Source organism: Jaculus jaculus, chromosome 9, assembly GCF_020740685.1.
Source record: "Jaculus jaculus isolate mJacJac1 chromosome 9, mJacJac1.mat.Y.cur, whole genome shotgun sequence".
Taxonomy (NCBI): Eukaryota; Metazoa; Chordata; class Mammalia; order Rodentia; family Dipodidae; genus Jaculus; species Jaculus jaculus.
The window spans coordinates 70,217,073-70,241,233 of NC_059110.1; the positions used below are offsets into that span (position 1 = coordinate 70,217,073).

Below are 24,161 nucleotides of genomic sequence, written 5' to 3' on the forward strand. Positions count from 1 at the left end.
ACTTAATACAAAATATCTCCTGCCCAATCTATTCCTACAAAGAACAGACATTATTGGAGCTGTGTATATATCTTTGTGGTAAGCATGGTTACACATGGGAGGCAGACAGGATGATCAGAAGTACAAGGTAATCTTGAGTTATATATCAAGGGTAGCCTTGACTACATGAGACTGTCTCAAGACAAACAAACAAATTCTAACAACAAAGAATGGAGATTATTGTACAGGAGCTGTGAGTGAGAGGACAAGTAGTCATATTTGGGATATGTTTGAAAGCAATATAGAGGGAATTGGCATTATATTGGGCAAGGCTGTGAATGAGAAAGAAGTATTAAGTGACCTTCAATTTTTAAAAAATTTTAATTTTATTTATTTATTGATTGATTTAAGAGAGACAGACAGAGAGAGAGAGAGAAAGAATGGGTGTGACAGTGCCTCCAGCCACTGCAAATGAATTCCAGATGTATGTGTCCCTTGTGCATCTGGCTAACAGGGATTCTGGGGAGTCAAGCCTCAAACTGGGGTCCTTAAGTTTCACAGGCAAATGCTTAACCACTAAGCCATCTCTCCAGCCTGACCTTCAAATTTTTAACTTTTTGCACATGGAGTTGTAGGTCCCACTTACTGAGGAGGAAGAAGCAGGGAATAAAAAGGTTTGTAATTATAGAAATAAAGGCTTATGGGGCTGGAGGGATGCCTTAGCACTTAAGGCATTTGCCTGCAAAGTCAAAGGACCCAGGTTTGATTCCCCAGAACCCACATTAGCCAGATGCACAAGGTGGTGCATACATCTGATTTCATTTGCAGTGGCTGGGGGGCCTGGCATGGCCATTCTCTCTCTCTCTCTCTTTCTCTCTATCAAATAAATAAATAAAATATTTTTAAAAAACCAGGCCTATGATTTTAAAACCTCTCAGAGCTTGAGATACGCACATTTTGAGACATTTCTTATGTAGCCAAGTGGTAATATAAGGTAAGCAACAACTGCCAGCACATCTCAGAGGCTTTGCTGAGCTTGATCAGGGCTGGAGAACATTGAATGCAGAAGCTGCGTCATGCTGACTCTCACTGGATTTTGTTAGCCATTATTAATAATTAAATTTGAAAACCTTATAGAAGTTATGTTCCTAATTATCTTATGGAGTAGTGGCAATGCTGTATGATGGTGAAACACTGCCCATCCCTTCCCAAGCCCCATTTACTGCCATCATAATGTTATCTGAAATTTGCTTCAGTGGATGCAATTAGGGTTTTACCCCCTCCCCCAAAAGAGCTAGTAGTCTGAAATTTTCTGTCACATTTCTTGCTGGAAATTTACACTTGGGAGTCATCACAAATTGAACTTAAACCATGTAGTCCCATCTGCTTGAGCCTAGTGCTGGAATTCAGAACAAAATAGTAGCTTCTCATGACTTTGTGTAATACCAAAAATAGTACTTCCAGGAAGCCAATCTTGTGTCCAGCAAGTCTTACTTCAGTCATTGAGGAAGCAATTAAAATACAAATAGACCACAAAAAATGAGGAGATACTGTCCTTCATGCTGGACTGCCCACACATAATCTTGTTTCCTGGTTGACTTCTAGCCCCTAGATTTTCACATGGTCAGAAAGAAATGAACTATCTCACTTGTGGACAAATAAGTGTTCTCATACATCTGATCTTCAAAATAGGATTGGAGGGATGTACTTTGGAAGATTTTCCTCCAGAAATCAAATGAACCAATACATGTCAGGGACTAAGGAGGACAGCGTGACTATAAGGGACAAGCTGAAAAGTTGTCAGGACATTTTATGTGTATGTCAGTTTTGCGTGATTCCTAAGGAAAGCTCTGCCCTGTTCTTTATGGCAGTGAGGTGGGTGGGAAATGATTTTAATGTGCAATAAGTTTCTTTTAGTATAGTTCTTGTAAAGATTTTAAAGAATAATAAAATTTTGTTCTACTACAAATATCTTCACTGCCATTCCCTTTAGTAGTCATCCATGAAAGACTTAATTTGAAATTAGTGTCCAAATTTTGAGTAGATTGATAAAATATATAGTAGAGAGAGAACAAGTTTCAAATGTCCCAATTCATGGAGAAATTATACTTGTTAAGTCATATAAAACCACCAAAAAGTAAGAATAACTAACCTGAAAATTCATATCTACAGAATCAGTGTTTCTAACAAACTTACCATGTAAGAAAGTATAAGTAGGCAATAATAGTTTCTAATGACATGGCATAATTGGACTTAATCAGAGTATGGGTTAAAATAGACTGAAATTTTCTATTTTTTTAAAACAGTGCTTATCATATAAAGATCATAATAAAGGCATTTATATTGCTACCACTACAAGATAGAATAAACCTATAATTGTCTCCATGTTTTAATATATGGGATATGGTAAAGTGAAATACTTTCTACATTCATGAAGCTTTCTTCCAGAGTTAACAGAGTAATGTATAATTACCTATACATACACACACACACACACACACATACACACACACAAACACACACACACACACACACACACACCAGAGTTATTATGGCATCACTCATTTGTAACTTTGGCCATTTGGCTTCAGCTAACCTGCCTGTTCATACAGATATGTCATTTTTGCTATAGAGAACTGGCATCTTAATATATAGAAGAGCTTATCCTTTTACTTGACTCCATTTGTTGATGCAGTATATCCAATAGTCTTAATTTCCCTGAATGGCTAGGTTCTTGCCAAGTCATTTTACAGGACCCTTTTGCTTTTCTGCTCAAATTCCCTCCATGACTCAACCCAGAGCTGGGTTTATTACATCTTTTATGCTGGACTGCAGAAAAGCAAAACCTTATATATAAGAAACAGATCCACTTAGCAAATCAAGGTGGAAAGTTTTGCACCAAAATAGACTCTTAACTCCAGCATTTTTTAAAATCTATCTTCCCTGGACATGCAGCAACTTTAACCATCATATCATGCTCAAAACTCATTTATAGACCACACAATCTCTTAAATCTGAGAATCACTAATTCAAGTGCTAAAGAAATGTTCATGGAATGGATTTGGACATTATATGTCAGTTATTTGTTCAAAAGTCAGTGTGAGGAAGCAAAATCAGACAGAGTACAAGATCACAATCTCTAGCCAGACTTCTCAAAATTCAAATCTCTACTCTGTCAGGGACTGTTTGTGTTTCTTCATTTATCAAAGGATAGATTAATCTATCTCTCTCATAGGCTTCAAAGATTTACTGGGATATATGTGCAAAGCAACAGTGCCTGATATATAGTTATACTGAAAAATGTTGAAAATTACCATAAATTAAACATTCAAAAAGTGTGCTCACCATCATCTCTATACTTATATCTTCCCATCAGCATGGCCAATATATATGTGTGTGTGTGTGTGTGTGTGTGTGTGTGTGTGTATTCAGCAATCAAAGAAACTAAATATAAGATTCTAGATTCAAAATATAGAAATAGGAATATAGGCAGATACTGTGACTTAAGAAATATTTCTATCTTCTCAAAAAGAGTTAAAAACCCATGGCATCTGCATAACCAGAGAAGCAGACACAAAGAAATACTTCTTTAAAATAAGGAAAGACCAAGTGAGGTTGACAAACTTAATGTCCAACTGACAAGTAGATGTTTTTAGTAAATAAAATGAAGTACTTCTAGAAACTCCTCCAAAATTAGAGGAAGAAGATAAAGACAGGATAATGAAGCAAAAGATGGGAAACACAAGAAACAACTCTGGAAGGTGCTACCTCCAAAATCAGTAATTAGAGAATTGATGGAAGGAATTGTTTCCATCAGAAATTTTTGTTAAAGTAGAGTATTTAAAGTATCATAAACTTGCTTAGAAAAATACAGAAATGAGACATGATGATTAGAATTAAGAAGACTTATTGAGGTAAAAGTTCGAATTGTCAGAATGAAACAATTCTGCAAGCACTCTGAAAATATATCAGATGACTGTCATGGTGACAATGAGCTGCATGGCAAGCAGTTGTTTTCTTTAATAAAAATACTAGAAGGCACAATGATCACCTCCCAGAACTCTATAGAAAATAGTACATGATAGTACAAAAATTCTATACCAATTTCAGTTATCATTCATATGCCAAACAGTAGAAAGTTGTCTTAGAAATGTTGGGATTTGGAGATAAACTTGTGGCAGGTATCATTCCTACAGCAATTCTCTGAAGACAATTTCCTCTTAACAACTAATAAAATAAAATAAAACAAACATTTCAGATGGAGGGGCTGGAGAGCTTGCTCAATGGCTAAAGGTGCTTGCTTGTAAAGCCTGACTAAGCCAGGTTCGATTCCCCAGGACCCACGTAAAGCCAGATGCACAAAGTAACACATGTACCTGAAATTCATTTGCATGGCAGGAAGCCCTGGTGTACCCATTTCTCCCCCTCCCCTCTCTCACTTAAATAAAAATATTTCTTAAAAATACATTTTAGAACCAGAACATTGAAATGCCATTTTGAATCAGTAGAGGGCCTCACAATACAAAATGTGTGGGTAGCAGTGTTCACATCAACTTCTTCTAACCAACCTTTAAATACACAAGCAAGCACAGGAAAAGAAACTTTAAAAACTCAAACAAATACTGTCAAATGATCAGAAGTCCAAATGAAGGAAAAATGGAATTTATTATACACTGTAAACATTAGATTAAGGAAAATCCTACTTAGGATACTACTATTGACTTCTCATAGCATCATTACATAAAATGGAAGCATTTAAAAAATTAAATATATACTTAAGGATAGTCGAGAATCCAAAATCTGAACCAGCCTAAAACAGAGAAATTCCCATCCAATCCTAAGTACCACTCTACTCATAAGAAGTATGCTGCTTTTTCATATCATTGCATTATATATATAAAATATATAATATATATGATATATGATATATATAACATATACGTATAACTATTTTTCTACATGGGATAAAGTGCTATAAGAGCTAGAGAACAAGTGGGCAAAAGATAAAGAGAGCAGACCTTCCCAAGAAGTGTATTCTTTGAAGGCAGTAGTAACACACACAGTGGACGTTTTAGTAACAATACACATGGGGGTGTAATAGTTTAGATGTTTGTCCCTCCGAAACTGCATATTGAAACTGCTTGAGCAAAGTTATGGAAAGGGCTGGCATCTAAGGAGAGAGTAGGTTATAAAGGACGCACCCATATGGGCCAGTATAAGCTATTAATAAAAGGGCTTTTAGGATTTGGCATTCCTACCCTAGTTTTGTAGCCCCTCTGCCTTCTACCATAAGAAGATCCAGTCAGAAACCCCTTCTGAGGATTCAATATGTAAGGTATCATCTTAGAAGAGAATGCCCTCATTAGACACCAAACCTGCCATCACCTTATCTTAGACTTCCAGGCTTCTAGAACTTCCAGACAGTACATTTCTCTTTGTTATAAATTACCCAGCCTCAAATATTTTGTTATAGGGCTGGGCATGGTGGCACACACCTTTAAAACCATCACTTGAGAGGCAGAGGTAAGAGGATTGCTGTGAGTTTGAGGCTAGCCTGGAACTACAAAAGAGCAAGTTTCAGGTTATCCTGGGTTAGAGTAGGATCCTACCTTGAAAACAAATAAATAAATAAGTATTTTGTTCTAGGAACACAAGTAGCCAGACATTGGGAGAGATTTCCAGGACTAGGAAGAATATAAATATCTAAAGATCTAAGAGGATGAGTGACAACTTATGGGATACAAGGAAGATATAAGTCCCCCAAATATTTACTAATACAAAAGCAAGGAAAGTGAAAACATTAGAAATGTTAAGGAATTATTTATACCAAAGTATCAACCAAAAAACAAAATGTCAACTATTGTGAATATGAAATTTTAATCTACCTGGAACTCCAGAATCTGACCTTTCATTGAAACAAACACTGGAGATAAAATTAGTCAAGATGAAGTCTTATTAGATTTTCAGCTACAACCTTCATATTAGATAACGCACATTTTTATATTTCTCATTAAAGAAGCAAATATTCTCCTGTTTGTTTATGAAGGTGGGAGAATGGGGATTATCTTTTAAACATATTTTTTTCAAAACAATGAGCAGCTTTTCAGTGAAAGACAAAAATCTATGGTCATACATTAATTACAATTCCTGTAATTGAACATTACATGAAATAATAATATTACTATAAACAGATATACACAATAGTTCTAATAATAATGGAACTCATGTTAGTCTTGCCATTTCTGTAGCTACCTCAGTTCAATATTTTCCTCTACCTTTAAATGCTGTTCTTACCTACAAGTACCTCTGGGTGTGTATGTGTCTGCTCACTAGCCCACTTCTAAGAATTTTTATAATTATCAGTACCCCCTACCCTCAATTCTATATAATCTATCTTCACTAATGACATCTACAAAGACTCTTCCTAAATAAGTTCACATTCTGATGTTCCGGGTGGCACTATTTAACTCAGTACATTATACAGCAGAGAAAAAAAAAATCTCAAAACAGTTACCAATTATGGGGCTGGAGAGATTGCTTAGTGGTTAAGGTGCTTGCCTATGAAGCCTAAGGACCCAGGTTCAACTCCCCAGAATTCCATAAGCCAGATACACATGTTGGCAATTGTGTCTAGAGTTTTTTGCAGTGGCTAGAGGCCCTGGAGCACCAATTCTCTCTCTTTCTCTTCCTCTCTCTCTCTCTCATAAATAAATAAAATTACCAAATATGAAAATTTCTCAGGCTACTCTTTTAAACTAGCATAATAACACAGGAGGAAAAAAACACACACTGACATTTTTATGTTCTTTCCTAAATTGCTCTCAAAGTAAAAGAGAAACTCAGATTTACAACAATATACTATTTAAAAATAATGAGGACAGGGAATATATCTCAGTGACTGAACATATTCCTAGCATATGCAAAGCCCTTGGTTCAATGCTCAGCATCATAAAACTTAAATATTGAAATTAAAAATGATGACAACAGAAGTGGTACTTGTGTTAATGCAGAGAATATTCTTAAAATTAAGTAACTAAAATATGAGCAACCAAAAACACAAGAAAAAAAAAAAAACAAAGCAAGAAGACAAAGTAAACCAGATAAAAATACAAAAATGATATAGCACCTAATAAAATTGAAAAAATAAACCTAAGTGATAGTAGTTCAAAAATAGTGATAAAATAGACAAATGCCCAGTCAGGATGAGAGAGTCTGAGAGAAAGAGAAAAAGAGTGACAGAATGCAAACACAAAATATTTGGATGGCTAATAGGATGGAAGTATGGTATAAAGAAAAGTGTTTTCAAACTATAAAATGATATATTGAACAAACTCTATAAAACGTTTTAACCAACAATCAATCTAGATCCTGTGAGGCAGTCTCTCTTTAAGACTGGGGTATTCATTTTACTGTCAGTATAAATGCATATTGAGGAATGGAAATTACCCTAGACCCAAGGGAAACCCTCACCCAGATGTACTTCCCTCTTTAGTGACAACCCTCATGCAGTGACTGGCCAGCTGGCCAACACTGGCAATACCACAGGGCCATTCCAGCTCTAGATCTCTACCTTGGCTGAGGCCACTCTGGCCCCTCCATGGCATGGCATCCCTCCCTTTTGTATTGGAAAATTTCAAAAATATTACCAGTATACTATGGTCATATTCACCTCCCACTGCTTTCCCATTTTTCTTCTCCAAATCCTTCCTCCACTGAATCCCATATATATACTTACATAGGTTATAATCTTATATCCCTTCAACTCTCATCTCCAATTTCCTGAGGGCCCTCCTTAACAGAATCCTTGTTGTTCACTTTGGGGTATTTGGGGCCTCTATCAGTTTCCAAATGGTATGTGCTTCAGGATATTTTATCCACCCTGTGCTCTTACAATCTTCCTACTCCCTTTTCCACAACAGGCACAGAGCTTTGGCAGGAGTGTTAGCATTTTGTTTTACTGTTGATTTCTCTGTAGACTTTGTATTTCTGTTGTGATGTGTTTCAGTTTACATATGTGTTTGTTACTATTCCCCTGGAGGTTGTTTTCAGGCTAGTATTGGGAGCAATATTCATCACTCCTTCCTCTGCAGATTCTTCTCAACCCAGGCAAATATGGAAAAGGTGATACATCTCATAGTGGGCAGTTGGCTGACTTTTCTTGTCAGGTTGATGGATCACAATTGCCCCAGTATTCTCTGCCGTCTGTAAACATTCTCCAACCAAGAGTGAGAGTAGCTCTGATATAAGAGGGATATGCAGAGCTAAAGAGATGGCTTAGAGGTTAAGGCACTTGCATGTGAAGCCTAAGGACCCATGTTTAACTCCCCAGATCCCACATAAGCCAGATGCACAAGGTTACACAAGCACAAGGTCACACATGCACACAAGGTAGCACATGTGAACAGAGCTTAACTACAGTGGCTGGAGGCCCTTGTAGACCAACTGTTTCTCTCTCTCTCTCTCTCTCTCTCTCTCTCTCTCTCTCTCTCTCTCTCTCTCACACACACACACACACACACACACATAAAGGCATATGCCACCATGCCCAGCAAAAAAAAGGGGGGGGAATATATATATATAACTATCAGAGACATTTTGATAAGGATACTCACTCAAGATGTCCAGAGAACAATGGGGACTCCTCTCTGGCAGATATGAGCTTCCTGCCCATAGGGTGCTATCTTGGGTCCGAGTTTGTGTTCTCAGCACTGAGTCCTTACAGATGGTCCCCAGTGAAGCCCAAATACAAATCTCAGAGGCTCATCATCTATCTTCCAGAGAATCATTAACTGCAATGGGCAGTTTTTAGGTCTGATTAATTTCTGTCTGCCTCTGGTCTTTCTCCCATTCTGGTGAGAAACTATCTGTCACAAGGTATATATTCAGTCAGCATCATCAATTGTACTGAATAATGGGGAAAAAGAAAAATAGAAATCAACAGCACTAAGCTTTAAACATACCAAGGGGGCTGGAGAGATGGCTTAGTGGTTAAGCGCTTGCTTGTGAAGCCTAAGAACCTTGGTTCAAGACTCAATTCCCCAGGACCCACGTTAGCCAGATGCACAAGGGGCCACACATGTGTGGAGTTTGTTTGGTCCTCCTGAGTATGTCTAGTCTAATTGGCTTACAAACCAAAGCTTATCAGGGTAGATAATTCTGTTCCCTAAAACATACCACTGCTTCCTCCGATCATATCATGGTCAACAGATCCCCTTTCCCAGGAAAGAACCTGAGAAACCATCATGGATCCATTTTCGTCTACACAGTGTGTCTAGGACAATTTTAGTTCGGCACATTGGCAGATTCAAATCTAAGAATATTGAAGGACAGCTGCATTGTGATTGAACCAGGCAGATCATATTAATGCTGAAATGTTGGATATAAGAAAATCTGACATCTCAGGCTGGGAGACAGCTCAGCAGGTAAGAACACTTGCCACAGAAGCATGAGAGTGAGACTAGCTGAGTTCAGTTCCCCAGCAAACACATGAACAGCTGAGTGTGGCCATGCATGTCTGTAATACCAGTCCTGTGTAAGGGGGAGATCAGCCAGTCTGATAAAAATAGGAGCTCTTGATTCAGTGAGTGATTTCATCTAAAGGAAAGAAATGAATCAACATCAAAAAGCAATATCCAGTATTCTCTGGCCTCTGCATGTGTGCTCAGGGGCATGTGCATCTGCAATGCCACACATACTAAACACATGTACACATAGAAAAATAAAGAGGGCTGGAGATATGGCTTAGCACTTAAGATGCTTACCTGTGAAGCCTAAGGACCCATGTTCAACTCTCCAAATCCCAAGTAAGCCATATGCACAAAGGTGAGGCAAACACAAGATTGCACATGCCCACTATATGGTACAAGTATCTGGAGCTCAATTGCAATGGTTGAGATCCTACTGTGCCAATTCTCTCTCTGTCTCTCATAATAATAATAGTAATAATAATAAAAGAAAGAAAATTGGATGCCTCATCATCATAACATTAAGTTGTAACAGAAAAATTATGTTTTGTAAATTAGAAAGAAAAGCCTCAAGGTAAGCAATATCTGATCTTAATAAATTTCTTAAAAATGGAATCTAGCTGGGCTTGATGGTACATTCTTGTAACCCCAGTACTTAGAAAACTAAAACAAGAGGATCTTGAGTTCAGTAGTCAGTCTGGGCTACAAAATGAGACCCTGTCTCAAAAAAGAAAAAAAAGCAAAGCAAGTTTAATACTTTTAGTAATATAATGAAGTATACCTATCCCATATGTAAAACCATCAAAATTCTTGTCAAATCAGTTCACAGTCATTTATATTATATTTAGACTTGATTCAAGTCTAACATTGTCCTGAAAACCATAGGCAAGGAGATTAGACATATAGGAATGTATGGCATATATATTGCATGCTCAGGATCTGAGAAATAAAGGGAAATACCATTTATATATGTGACAGAATTGGTTCTTGGACAATTTTTTAAAATCATGTGATAAACTATGATAACTAGTAAATGAACTTATCAGTTTAGCTATTTTTCTTTTCTTTTTATTTTTTTCCTTTGGTTTTTCGAGGAAGGGTCTCACTCTAGTCTAGGCTGACTTGGAATTCACTCTGTAGTCTCAGGGTGGCCTTGAACTCATGGCCTTGATCCTCCTACCTCTACCTCCCAAGTGGTGGGATTAAAGGCGTGCGCCACCAGGCCCGTCCAGTTTAGCTATTTTTATTGTTATTATTTTTTATTAACAACTTCCATGATTGTAAACAATATCTCATAGTAATTACCTCCATCCCCCCACTTTCCCCTTTGAAACTACATTCTCCTTCATATCCCCTCACGCTCTCAGTCTGTGTTTTATTTTTTTGTTAACATCTTTTCCTCCAATTATGATGGTCTTGTGTAGGTAGTATCAGCAACTGTGAGGTCATGGATATCCAGGCCATTTTTATCTGGAGGAGTACATTGTAAGAAGTCCTACCCTTCTGTTGGCTCCTACATTCTTTCCACCACCACTTCCACAACCCTGAGCCTTAGAAAGTATGATAGAGATATTTCAGTGCTGAGCACTCCTCCATCATTTCTTCACAGCACCTTGGTGCTTTCTGAGTCATCCCAAGGTCACTGCCATCTGAAAAAAGAAGGTTCTCTAACCAAAAGTGAGAGTAGCATTAATATATGGGTATGAACATTAAGAGAAGTAATTACTGGGTGGTTTGGTGGGCATAGTATATACATTTAGATAGACAGCAGCAGACATTACACCCCTAAGGGCTCATGACTACCCCTGTTGTAGGTTTTCAGTATCAGGGATGTATTCCCTCCTATGGAGCAGGCCTCCAATCCAATTAGAGGGTGGTTGGTTTTTCCCATAACAGACATGCCACTATTGTACTCATTGGCTCATTTGGCCTGGCTGGCCAAATATAAGGCTTGCAGTATCCATTGTTAAGATTCATTGCTGGTGATCTCTCCCATTGAACTGCATGCAGCATAGCTTTTTCCAGCTTTCTGTCAGCTGGTCTACATGGAGGAGGTTTTCAGCTCAGTTCCAGCAGGATTTCTCAGTGACCTTGCAGCCCAAGTATGTGGAGTCTTCAATAATAGGGTCTTACCACCTAATCCTGGTGGGAAACCAAGGGCCTCAGCAATGGTCTTTAATGTTTTGAAGACATCAGGGACCTCCCTGGCCAACAACTCACTGGGAGGTGTCCCATCCTTGGCACTGAAAATTTTCTAATAGCAATCTAGGTCTCATGAGTGTTCCATTGTCCAAAAAAAGTAGGTTTCCATGCAACTTAGTTATATCCTCTTAGATTTTGATTAGTGACAGAACCAGGTCAGCATGGCCACAGTTGCCAGGCTTGGCTTGAGTTGCAGGAAAAGCCAGGTAAGGGGATTGTTTACTCACACCAGACCAGAAAGCTTACCCTTCTAGTTGACAGGATTAAGGGTGTGAGGCAGCACACATCCTAAGGGACTGTGACTTTGTTAGAGGATTGTCATAATTCATACTCTTGCATAAATATTCTGTGTTGTTTTTCATTGAATGTGTACATTGTTTAGAATCTGCCTATACTCTGTTGCACTCAGTCTACTTGAATACTCTCATAGCAGACAAACCCAACATCTAGGGTAACTTTTGTAGTTACTCTGAGAGTCTTAAGAGCCACACGTAGCACCTTAAGCTCATACCTTGAAGATATATAACATCAGGTTTGTTGATACATATAATAATGCTGCTGATACTTAGAAAATCCAAGCATTAAATTAATATAAGAAGTAAAAATGTGTACATTATAACACAAAAAAATCATGACAATATAAATCCACCAGAAGTATTAATGCATCAGAAATGATCCCCAGTGAGACTGATTTAGGGGAAATGCCTGAGAAATACTTCAAAAGATTGATTATAAATATGTTCAAATAAATCAAAGAGGAACTCAAAGAAATGAAAGAAGACACAGTAATCCAATTTAATGAAATAAGGAGGTCAGTATAAGACCTAAATAAGGAAATATAAATAAAGAAAAACCAGTCAGAATTACTAGCAATGAAGAACACAGTCAATGAAATTAAAAAAAAGAAAAAAAGGGCTGGAGAGATGGCTTCGCGGTTAAGCGCTTGCCTGTGAAGCCTAAGGACCCCGGTTTGAGGCTCGGTTCCCCAGGTCCCACGTTAGCCAGATGCACAAGGGGGCGCAAGCGTCTGGAGTTCGTTTGCAGTGGCTGGAAGCCCTGGCGCACCCATTCTCTCTCTCTCCCTCTATCTGTCTTTCTCTCTATGTCTGTCGCTCTCAAATAAATAAAAAATGAACAAAAAAAAATTTAAGAACGTCCTCAGCGCACGTTCTTAAATTTTTTTTGTTGTTTATTTTTTTATTTATTTATTTGAGAGCGACAGACATAGAGAGAAAGACAGATAGAGGGAGAGAGAGAGAATGGGTGCGCCAGGGCTTCCAGCCACTGCAAACGAACTCCAGACGCTTGCGCCCCCTTGTGCATCTGGCTAACGTGGGACCTGGGGAACCCCCACTTCCAGCTTGGGCCTACAATCCACAATGAGCTTTTGATCAGAGAAACATACAAGGTTTCCCAAAACAATGACAGACTTCTGTCAGAGTAATTGATGACCCACCAAAGGCCAGTGGTAAGACCCTATTGCTGAAGACTCCATACGCAGCTGACACGTAAAATGGAATGACATGGCTGGAAGCCAGGAGAGAGTCAGTCCCCAGACAGTCAGCGTGTCTAGTGCCAGAAGGCGCTACACAGGCGACTGGGGGAAGTGACCAAGATCTGTCCAAGCAACACATTGTTTAACCTAAGTAGCAACAATTAACCGGATGTGATACCCACACAAGTGCAATAGTGGTACACAGCCATGGTGAGGAATCAATTGCTCTTGATTTGGCTAACTGATCCACTCAGTGGTACTAGACCCTTAGCTGGAGCTGGGAAACAAGTCAGAACCATACCCAAACACAAGCCCACTCTACAATATCAAGCTACCATCAATCACGGGGTATAAGAGGGCCTACACCTATCAAACTGTCTATCAAAAAAGTAAGTGTTATCTCAATTTTCTGTGTGCTAACTTACTCTCCGTTGGAGAATCTGCTTCTTTTTTCCAGATAGATGCAGATCCTAAGAAGAGAGCTGCCCCAACATACCTCAGAAGGGGCCCAACTGAAACTAAGGACAACTGGCGAAATAAGCAAGGGTGATGTTTTCCTGTGAACTGGATACCAGCACAAAGGGGAAGGAGATCAATGCAGAGAAAAATCAACTCCTACCAAATCAGAGAGCCAGAGCCTCAGAGGCCCCCAACACCTCAACACTGAAGCAGACCAAAAATGAACCCAACATGGCTCAGGGAAATCTTGCGGAAGAGGGGGCGGAAAGAATGTCAGAGTTACATGTTGGGTCATGATTTTCAGAGACATTTATCATACTAATAACTGGGGGCTAACTCCACAATGCACGACCCATTTTCAATAACAAGGAGGGTCTAATGGGAGGGGGTAGATCACAGATGAGCCTAAATAATGGTACCAAACTGCCTGTATTTACTGAAAAGAAAACTAATAAATTAAATTTAAAAAAAAAATTTAAAAAAAAAAAGAAAAAAAAACATGTTGGGTCATGATTTGCAGAGACATTTATCATACCAATAACTGGGGGCTAACTCCACAATGCACGACCCATTTTCATTAACAAGGAGGGTCTAATGGGAGGGGGTAGATCACAGATGAGCCTAAATAATGGTACCAAACTGCCTGTATTTACTGAAAAGAAAACTAATAAATTAAATTTAAAAAAAAAATAATCAAAAAAAAAAAAAAAACTCTGTAGAAAATCTCACCAGTAGAATGGATGGAGAGGACACAATATCTAAGCTACAATACCAGGTGGCAGATCTAATACAGTCCAACAAAGTGAAAGACAGACTAATAGGAAAGTATGAGTGGGAATTTCAAGATATTTGGGACACTATGAAAAGATCAAACATAAGAATTCAGGGTATAGTAGAAATAAAAGATTTTTTCTCCAAAGGCATAGTAGGCATTTTCAACAAAATCATAGAAGAAAACTTCCCCCAAATTGGGAAAGAGATGCCAATGCAGATACAGAAAGCCTCTAGAACACCTAACAGACAAAACCTGGAAAGAACCTCTCCTCGCCATATCATAACTAAACTACCAAATACACAAGCCAAAGAAAATATATTGAAAGCAATTAGACAGAAAAATCAAGTCACATACAAAGGCAAGCCCATCGGGATCACAGCAGATTACTTAATGCAAACTTTAAAAGCATGAAGGATTTGGAATGATATATTCCAAGTTATGAAAGATAACAACAGTCAACGAAGGTCACTTTATCCTGCAAAGCTATCCATTCAAATAGGTGTAGAAATAAGGGCATTCCACAAGAAAAGCAGGCTAAAGGAATATTTGAAAATCCAGCTCTACAGAAAATACTTGAAAGGATCCTTCATGCTGAAGAGAAAGAAAAACACACATATACTGAACCAGGAAAAAACAAACCATACTCAAATACTAGTTAATACAAGAAAATAAAGGTAAAACTGAAAGAACTACAAAACAAGAAAAATGGCAAAAATAAATACACACCTTTCAGTTTAGCTATTTATATAGTCTCTCTGAATATGTGTGTGTACAATACACATATATATCAACTATCAACATTACAATATATTTCTCATTTGCAAATTAAAAATAAAAACAAATCTTTCTCATAGCAGCACTATAAACTCTCCAGAAATGGAATATAGAAGACTATTAAGACTCATATGAAAAAAAATCAAGTCCTATTTCAGACATTTCTTCCAAATAAATTCCAAATAAGGTACATATTTCGATTTTGAATAATGTTGGTGTAGTAATGAATTCTCTAAGCAGTACAAGAAGTGCATAACTTTGTGTTTTCTCCCAGAACATATTAAACTTTCCAGTACAATTAAACTTGTGAGGTTAGCAACAAACCATGAAGAGTTGTGTTACAGAAAACTATATTATCTCTGATATGTAAAACGCTTTAATAAAATAGGTAGGAACAAGTTGAATACACAGTGGGAAAATGCATCAAAGATGTGACTTGGTAATTCACACAGAGGAAATGAAAACTCTATTAAATGCATTAAAACAGAAAATGTACTGAAGGAACCCCAGGAGGGGGACCCCACACTCTGCCAGGATATGGTGACACCCCAAATCACTCACGAGAAGCGGTCTTGATGCAAACCGCAAGAGGATTTTATTCCAAGCGCGCTGGGGTCCACAGTTGTACACCGCACAGGGGTAGAGGACTGCAGAGCCCCGAATGCAGGAACGGGACAGTTTTTATAGGGTTTCTAACAAAGCCTGTGCATTAGACCAATCATATTTTTAATATCAGGAGCCCGCAGGGTGCGAGCCAGTCAGTTAGTGCCACCCCATAGTTTCTAAGCCAATTAGTTTAATTTGTTCATGCCTCTGGTGGACCAATCATTCTCTTATGACCTTGGAGGTCAGCATTTGTGCAGGTCCTTAGGTGGGGGTAGCAGAGTATGGTATCAGCCTCCTATGACCTTGGTGGTCTGAGGCGGGCTGCTACAGCTTATGGTGCGAGCTACTAAGGCTTACAGTATGGGCTATTAAGGCTTATGGTGCAGGCTATTTACAGAAACCAAATAAGTGGTTCACTTCATTACTCATTTCCCATCCTTGAGGGCTATCTCATGCCCTTTTTACCTAGTTTTATATTAGGAGCGGGCTCTGATATACTGAGAAGAGGGATTCTTTACTTGCTTCCAACAGAGTAAAGCCTGGAGTTTGAGGTATGCAGGAGCCCGCTTAAGCTCCCTTTGGAGCGTGATAGTATTTCTGGGCTTCTGAATTCTTGGGCCTTTCAGTACATTCAGCTATACTAACAATAAAGTTAAAGTGAAGTGTGTTTGTTAGAGACTTGCCCAAAACTTATGTTAAAAGAGCGAGTCTGTTCCAGTCAGGTTCACATTGCTGCCAGAAAATACCTGACCAAGAACAGCTTGTGGAAAAAAGGTTTATTCTGGCTTATGGGTTCCAGGGGGAAGCTCCATGATGACAGGGGGAAACGATGGCATGAGCAGAGGGTGGACATTATCTCTTGATCAACATCAGCAACAGGGGTGTGTGCAAACACTGGCAAGGTTATAACACCCATAAGCCTGCCCCCAACAATACACTGCCTCCTGGAGGCATTAATTCCCAAATCTCCATCAGCTGGGAACCTAGTATTCAGAATCTAAGTTTAGGGGGAACACATGAATCAAACCATCATACAGTCCTTCCTGCCTTTCTCAGGGCACTTCTGTCACATACGTCCAGCCTGACATTGCACGGATCCTGCCTCAGTGAGTCTGCAGGCAAGGATATTAGCAGGGACGGGAAGTTAGGCCTGGGGCCCGGAGCCCGCGGGGAAGCGGCCTCAGGCGGCGTTGGCGTAGGCGGTGCGCCCAGGACTTCACGCGGAGTCGCGGGATGGCCGTCTGGGCTCTGCTGCAGGCCTGGCGGGAGGCTGGACTTCAGCCACGGCTTCGTGCACCACATCCGACGGAACCAGATCGCCCGGGACGACTACGACAAGAAGGTGAAGCAGGCCGCCAAGGAGAAGGAGAGGAGGCGACCCGCGCCCGCGCCCCGCAAGCCCGACCCGCCGAGGGCGAGGTAGCTGTGGCCGCCCTGCAGCCTTGACTGGGAGTCGGGGAAAGCAGCAGCGGCCGCTCTGAGCTGGAGCCCTCGGGCGCCAGCCCTTCTGCTTAGAATATGAAGCGGACGGCGGAGAGCTCACAGCAGTTACCGCGTGCCAGGATGATGACCCGGGAAGGGTGGGTGAGGAAGTTTCAGCGCACACACCTCTGGATCCGCCCATGCCAGAGGCCCTCAGATTGCGGATCCAGGAGACTGCAAAGCGCCAGAGCCAACACTGATCAAGTTGAAGGCGGAAGGTGTTCAGGCTGGATTCACTCACTGCACTTGGAAGAATTCTGCTCAGGGAGCTCACCCTGGTTTAGGGCTATCAGGACCAGTCTATCCATCTTCAGACCCCTACCCCACAAAGCTGCTACATCCACAAGGGTATGTTGCAGGACCATAGCTAGCCTACCTCCCTGTTAGCCATTCTTTTTTGTATATTGGCCCATTTGCTTAGCCTAACATTCTAGAACATTTTGTTTGGCTAATTAGGTGTCCTGGGGACAGAGACTTCAAGGGAGAGCCGAAGTGTATGAAGCCTCCGGCCCCCATGCTGCTGTCACACAGACGTACACCTGGCCACGCCATGAGCCACATTGGTTATCTCAGGGTTCTTTCATGTTTCTGCTCACCTCCACCCATGTTTGCTTAGATTTTTCCAGTTCTGGCTTTTCCTTTCCCCCATCTTTTTGCCTCAGGTACAATCAGTTTTCCTCACCCAACATGATTGTTTCTCTACTGCTCAGGACTTTGGAAGTGGGATGGGGATGGTCCCGGGAGTCTGCTTCTAACAAGTTCTCCAAGTAATTCTGAAGCAAATAAAATGGGGGAACTTTGTTTTTGAGGCCTACTTGGAAGCATGTTTCCTTCCCCTTCTGTGGCTTTTCTAGGTTGCTCTATGTCCTACCTCTCTGCACTGTCTACACAAGAAAACTAGAAAAAGATGCTGAGCTAATTGATAATCGTTGCTTGCAGCAAAACCTGCCTTGGCTAGAGCTACAGAATTCCAGCTTTTGACCTCATCCCTAGCTGTAAACAGAATATTCTCTCTCGGACTAAAGGGGAATCATCAAAATGACCTTGAAACTGACTTGCCAGTTATGACTTAATAGTTTTGGACTGTTAAAGTTGGGAAGTTAGCTGGACATGGTGGCATAGCCTAGTGTGGAGGCACACACCTTTAATCCCAGCACTTGGGAGGCAGAGGTAGGAGGATAGACCTAAGTGCAATGCTGGTCTGAAATTACAGAGTGAGTTCCAGGTCAGCCCGGGCTAGGGTGAGAAACTACCTTGGGGGCGGGGTGGGGGGAGTGATGGGAAACTCAACAATAATTGCCTATGTGTAGAGCTTAGTTACTGGGGGAAAAAAAGAACAAGAAAAATCCTGACGACCATAAAGGAAGTGAAGTGAGCCCCTCTCCTTTCCCCCATGCTTTTACCTTTCTTATGTCACTTGGGCCCAGTGGTACATCCTTGTAATCCCAATACTCAGGAGGCCAAGGCAGGAGGATTTCCACAAGTTTGAGGCAAGCTTGGGCTACAGAGCACAACCCTATCTCACCACCAACAGAAGCTAACTTAGGTCTGTCTGTAGGGTAAAGATCCCCAGGAATAGCATTTCTCTCACTTAAGGAACATTTTTTGTTTTCTATCGAGGGGTTAGGCTATGGTCTGAAGTCCACAGGACATCCTGTGTACAGGAATTTTGAGGCACCTAACTTCTAGCACGTGACCCTACCCCTCAGCAACTTGAAATGTGGACTGTAAGAAAGCCCCTGAGCACTGAGACTGCAGCCAAAGCCCCTGCCCCGGGGTGTTTCTACACGAGGGTCTCGTGATCAGTCTGGCTGGTCATCACTGCAGTTTTTCTCTTAAAGGCTTCCTGAGAGCTGTTTTGTCACAGCTTGCAATGCTGGGACAGCGAGTGAGGTGGTAAGTTAGAAGGGCCTGGCTATGAAGATGGCTGGAGAGAGAATGCTCCAGACCCACAGAGCTGGCCCAGGGTTAAGTGCCTTAAGTTTGCCAGTCCTGAACCCAGTTCTGCTTTCAAAGGAGAAAGTCTGTGCCCTCTATGTAGGCAACTATGGTAGAAGTACCTTTAGAAGTCATTTCCAACTACCCTCCAAAGGCTCCTTGCTCACAGAGGTTCTGCCAAACTACCCCCATCTTCCTGCAGGCTAGAGGACCGCTTCCTTAGTCTTCCAGATCTTCAACTGAATGTATGACCTGGAACATAGGATTCACTGGAATTCTTCAACACTTAGTCTGGAAATACTTTGGGGGCCTGTCTTAGAACTGGATCATTTGTTTCCTGGTTCCATTACAGAACCTAGAAAAAAAAATGCCTGAAGAGACAAGCACCTAAAATTTGCTTCTTGAAAAAGGAACATAAAAAAAAAGGCAATGTTTGTGTGTATCTCTTGTCCTTTTATGTTTGTTATATGAGTCTCTCAAAGACCCTCTCAGGCAGGAAATGATAGTTTTTAAACTTTCTTTTAGAGAAACTTGGCTTATCAAGTACATATGAAATATTTTCTAAGATTCTTAGCAAATAGTATGACTAAATAAAGCTAAATCTTGTGCTGAAAAAAAAGAATATTAATAAGGTGAGAAAATTACATAAAAATGTTTGTTGGTATATTATTTCCATTATTTTTAATTTTTAAATTAATTTGTATTTTTGAGGTAGGGTCTCACTGTAGCCCAGACTGACCTGGAATTCACTATATAGTCTCAGAGTGGCCTTGAACTCATGGTGATCCTCCTACCTCTGCCTCCTGAGTGCTGGGATTAAAGGCATATGCCATCACACCTGGCTAATTAATTTATTTTTATTTGGGACAGAGAGGGAGAGAGAGAGAGAGAATGGGTCTGTCAGGGCCTCTAGCCACTGCAAACAAACTCTAGATGCATGCATCACCTTGTGCATCTGGCTCACATAGGACCTGGAGAATCAAACCTGGTTCCTCGGGCTTCACAGGCAAGCACCTTAACCACTAAGCCATCTACCTAGCTCTTATTTCCTTTATTTTGAGGCTGAAGGGAATTGAGTGAAGCTCTCTTTATATAGGCTCAGACTGGCCTGGCATTTAAGATCTCTTCCCTTAGCCTCCTGAGTAGCTAGAGGTGTAGACCACCATGCGGGTATATTATTCATAATATAAAAATAAAAGCAGGCTAAATATCCTAAGATAAAAAATGACTAAATAAGCTATGCTTCACCTACCATATAGAAGTTTTTATTAGCTTTAAAAATAGTTTCTAAGTAGTTTTAAAAAGTAAAAAGATGTTTGCTATAATAATTCATAACATAAGCAAATGACCTAAGAGTGTGTACTGTATGATTCTCTCTAAAATACACCAAAAACTCCACTTATAGTAAAAAAACACAGGAGGAGTATAGGGGACAGCTTAGTAGCAAAGTGTTTGTCTTGCATATATAAGGACCTCTCATATCCCTAGAACACAAGTAAAACTGCCAGAAATAGTGGTGTGCTTGCAGTCCTGCAATGAGGATGCAGACAGAGGTAGATAGATCTCTGGAGCTCAGTGGCCAGAAAATCTAGCCTAATTGGTGAGTCCCACACCAATAGAAGACATTGTTTTAGAAAAGATGGATAGTACCTATTGCAGTCAGATTCACATTGCAGGCAGAAATCATCTGACAGAGAGCAGCTTTTGGGGAAAACTGGTTTATTTTGGCTTACAGACTCAAGGGGAAGCTCTATGATGGCAGGGGGAAATGATGGTATGAGCAGAGGGTGGGCATCACCCCCACCCATCATCAGGTAGACAATAGCAACAGAAGAGTGTACCAAACCATGGCAAGGGGACACTGGCTATGATATCCATAACCCTACCCTCAACAATAGACTGGAGGCATTAGTTCCTAAATCTCCATCAGCTGGGCACCTAGCATTCAGAATGCCTAAGTTTTTTGTTGTTGTTGTTTTTTGTTTTGTTAATTTTTATTTATTTATTTGAGAGCAACAGACACAGAGAGAAAGACAGATAGAGGAAGAGAGAGAATGGGCGCGCCAGGGCTTCCAGCCTCTGCAAACGAACTCCAGACGCGTGCGCCCCCTTGTGCATCTGGCTAATGTGGGACCTGGGGAACCGAGCCTCGAACCGGGGTCCTTAGGCTTCACAGGCAAGCGCTTAACCGCTAAGCCATCTCTCCAGCCCCAGAATGCCTAAGTTTATATGGACACTTGAATCAAACCACCACATTGTACTTCTGGGTACCATAAACTTATAACAATACTTGATATAAAATACAATGCATTCAGTCCAACTTTAAAGGTCCCCATAGTTTTTATCAATCCTAGTGATGTTCATACATTCCCATAGTCCAAGATATTTTAACTTAGCCATAATACCAAAAATAAATCCCCAAAAAGACCCATAATGGCACAGAATAAACATCCATACTGCAAAAGATGGCATTGGACACAGCAAAGAAATATTCAAACAATGCAGTATTTAAACAGGGAACATCAAACTCTGTAGCTTCAAGCCCAGCAACTCTAGCCAGCAATGTCTCCAAGTCTAATAATTCTAGCCAGCAACAAGTCTCTGGAGTTCCAATCCACCCTTGTAGCTGGGTGATTCACAGTCCTGGAAAACCTCATCTGGGGCAGGCAGTTCTCTTTGACAGCCATCTCCTGGTCCCAGCCTCTCCACTGGGTCACCAATGCAACCCATGATTCATCCTCATGGCTTCACTGGGTCTCCATGCAGGCATCCAGCAAGCCTGTTTCACACTGCCTATGACCATTTCCAAAACACAAGACAGTGTTACAAACTCTATGACCCTCTGTTTCCTGCATTTCTTTTCTTTTAAATTTATTTATTTATTTATTCATTTATTTGAGAGAGAAAGAGGCAGACAGTGAGAGAGAGAGAGAATATGGACACGTCAGGGCCTCCAATCACTGCAAATGAAGTCCAGATGCATGTGCTCCCTTGTGCATCTGGCTTACATGGGGCCTGGAGAATCAAACCAGGATCCGTTGATTTTGCAGGCAAATGCCTTAACTGCTAAGCAATCTCTCCAGCCCCTCTTGCATTTCTTATACTCCACAATACCAGGAGGGTGCCAAATTGTTAAGTCAGGGGGAATAAAGCAGACTTTGAAGAACAGGACAGTCCTTGAGTATGCAGGCCCCTTCAAAAGAGTCTGCATCCTTCCTGTTACCCCAGGTCAGCTGGCCCAATCTCAAAGGTTGTAACCTCTCATATAATTGTAGCTAAATGGGCAGAAGTTTCAGCCCAAAGATTTCATTTCTGTGCCATATGCCTCTGTTCAAACCAGTCAATTTCTATACAGAGCAACCCTGCCACAAATTCTCAGGACAGGGCCTGACAGCAAACCTCTCACACAAACTGCTTCTAGCCCAGCCCAGGCAAAGCTCTTTCTCACCCTCATCAGCCAAACCTCACAGTCCACAGTCCTTACTGCATTCAAGTCTTTCAACTCTGACCAGAATAGTCCATCAATCTGTACTTGTAGCACTGCAAGGCATCTCTTAGGCCAAAGTTTTAAATCCTTCCACAGTCCTCTTGAAAAACAGCTTCAAAAGACCAAAGCCACAGAGTGAGATGTCTAGCAGCAACATCACTCTCAGTACCAACATTACTGTTGCAGTCAGGTTTGCATTGCTGGTATATATCTCCCAACCAAGAGTAGCATGTGGGAAAAAAGAGGTTTATTTTGGCTTACAGACTCAAGGGGAATCTCCATGATGGCAGGGAAAAACAATGGCATGAGCAGAGGTGGACATCACCACCTGGCCAATATAAGGTGGAAAATAGCAACAGGAGAGTGTGCCAAACACTGGCAAGGGGACACTGGCTATATTTCCCATAAGCCTGACCCCAACAATCCACTGCCTCCAGGAGGTATTAATTTCCTAATCTCCATCAGCTGGGAACCTAGCCTTCAGAACACCTAAGTTTATGGGGGACACCTGAATCAAGCCATCATTGTACCTAAGGAATGACATCCTCTGGCCTCCAAATGCACATGTGAACATGCATCCTTACACATGCAAAACACACACACATACATATACACACACACCCCAGAAAGGAAACACAGTATAAGACTATGAGCTACAATTATCTCCCATCCTTTTGTATTGCTTTGCATTTTATAGGTATCCTACCATGACGTCTTACTTTTTTGTTATTTGGTGTTTCTTTTTTTTTTTTTCAAGGTAGGACCTCATGCTAGCCCAGGCTGACCTCTAACTCACTCTCTCTTTAGTTCCAAGGTGGCCTCAACCTCACAGTGATCCTCCTACCTCTGCCTGTACTGGGATTAAAGGCGTGCACCACCATACCTGGCAGGAGAGCTTCCTTTTGTAGCTGGGAAGAAAAATTATTTTTGTAAAAGAACATCCACAATCACATCGGTTTCTATCTCTTTCATTCTAATCATGCAGACCTATTGCAGCTCTGCACTTTTATTATTGTAAGCTTTCTGTTAATAGTAATGCTAGGTAAGACTCATGCATCTATGCTATCTGGCTATCTAGCCAAATGTATTTCTTGGAACCTGAGTGATATATCTTATGAAGCACTTCTGAATTTAAAGAAATAATATATAAGGCAGAAAACTAGAAATCCTTGAGACTTCTATGTAAGCTGTCTGTCAGTAACTTCCAGGACTCCCAGAAACCCATGTGTGCTGGTATCTTCATCTGTATCAATGACTTTCACTAAGGCCAGAGTCTGCCATAATCTACCTTGCCTCTTAGGGCCACCTTAGGATTTAAGTGAAATTGAATTTATAGTCAATTCCAAAAGGTGAAAAAGAAAAAAAAGGAGAAAAGGGAGAGAGAGAAAGAGAGAGGAAAAATAAAGGTAGGGATGGAATAATGGGAAGGAGGCCCAATATAGGGTCCCATGGGAAACCTGGACCTGCCTATTGTGCTTCCACTCTCTTGTTAATATTTAG

General features: G+C 40.6%; 1 pseudogene; it reads left to right on the plus strand.

The window, feature by feature from the left end:
* The window catches only part of LOC101597536, an 85,642-nt pseudogene extending 68,206 nt beyond the window's left edge, over positions 1-17,436 (plus strand).
* The last annotated feature ends 6,725 nt before the right edge of the window (positions 17,437-24,161 follow it).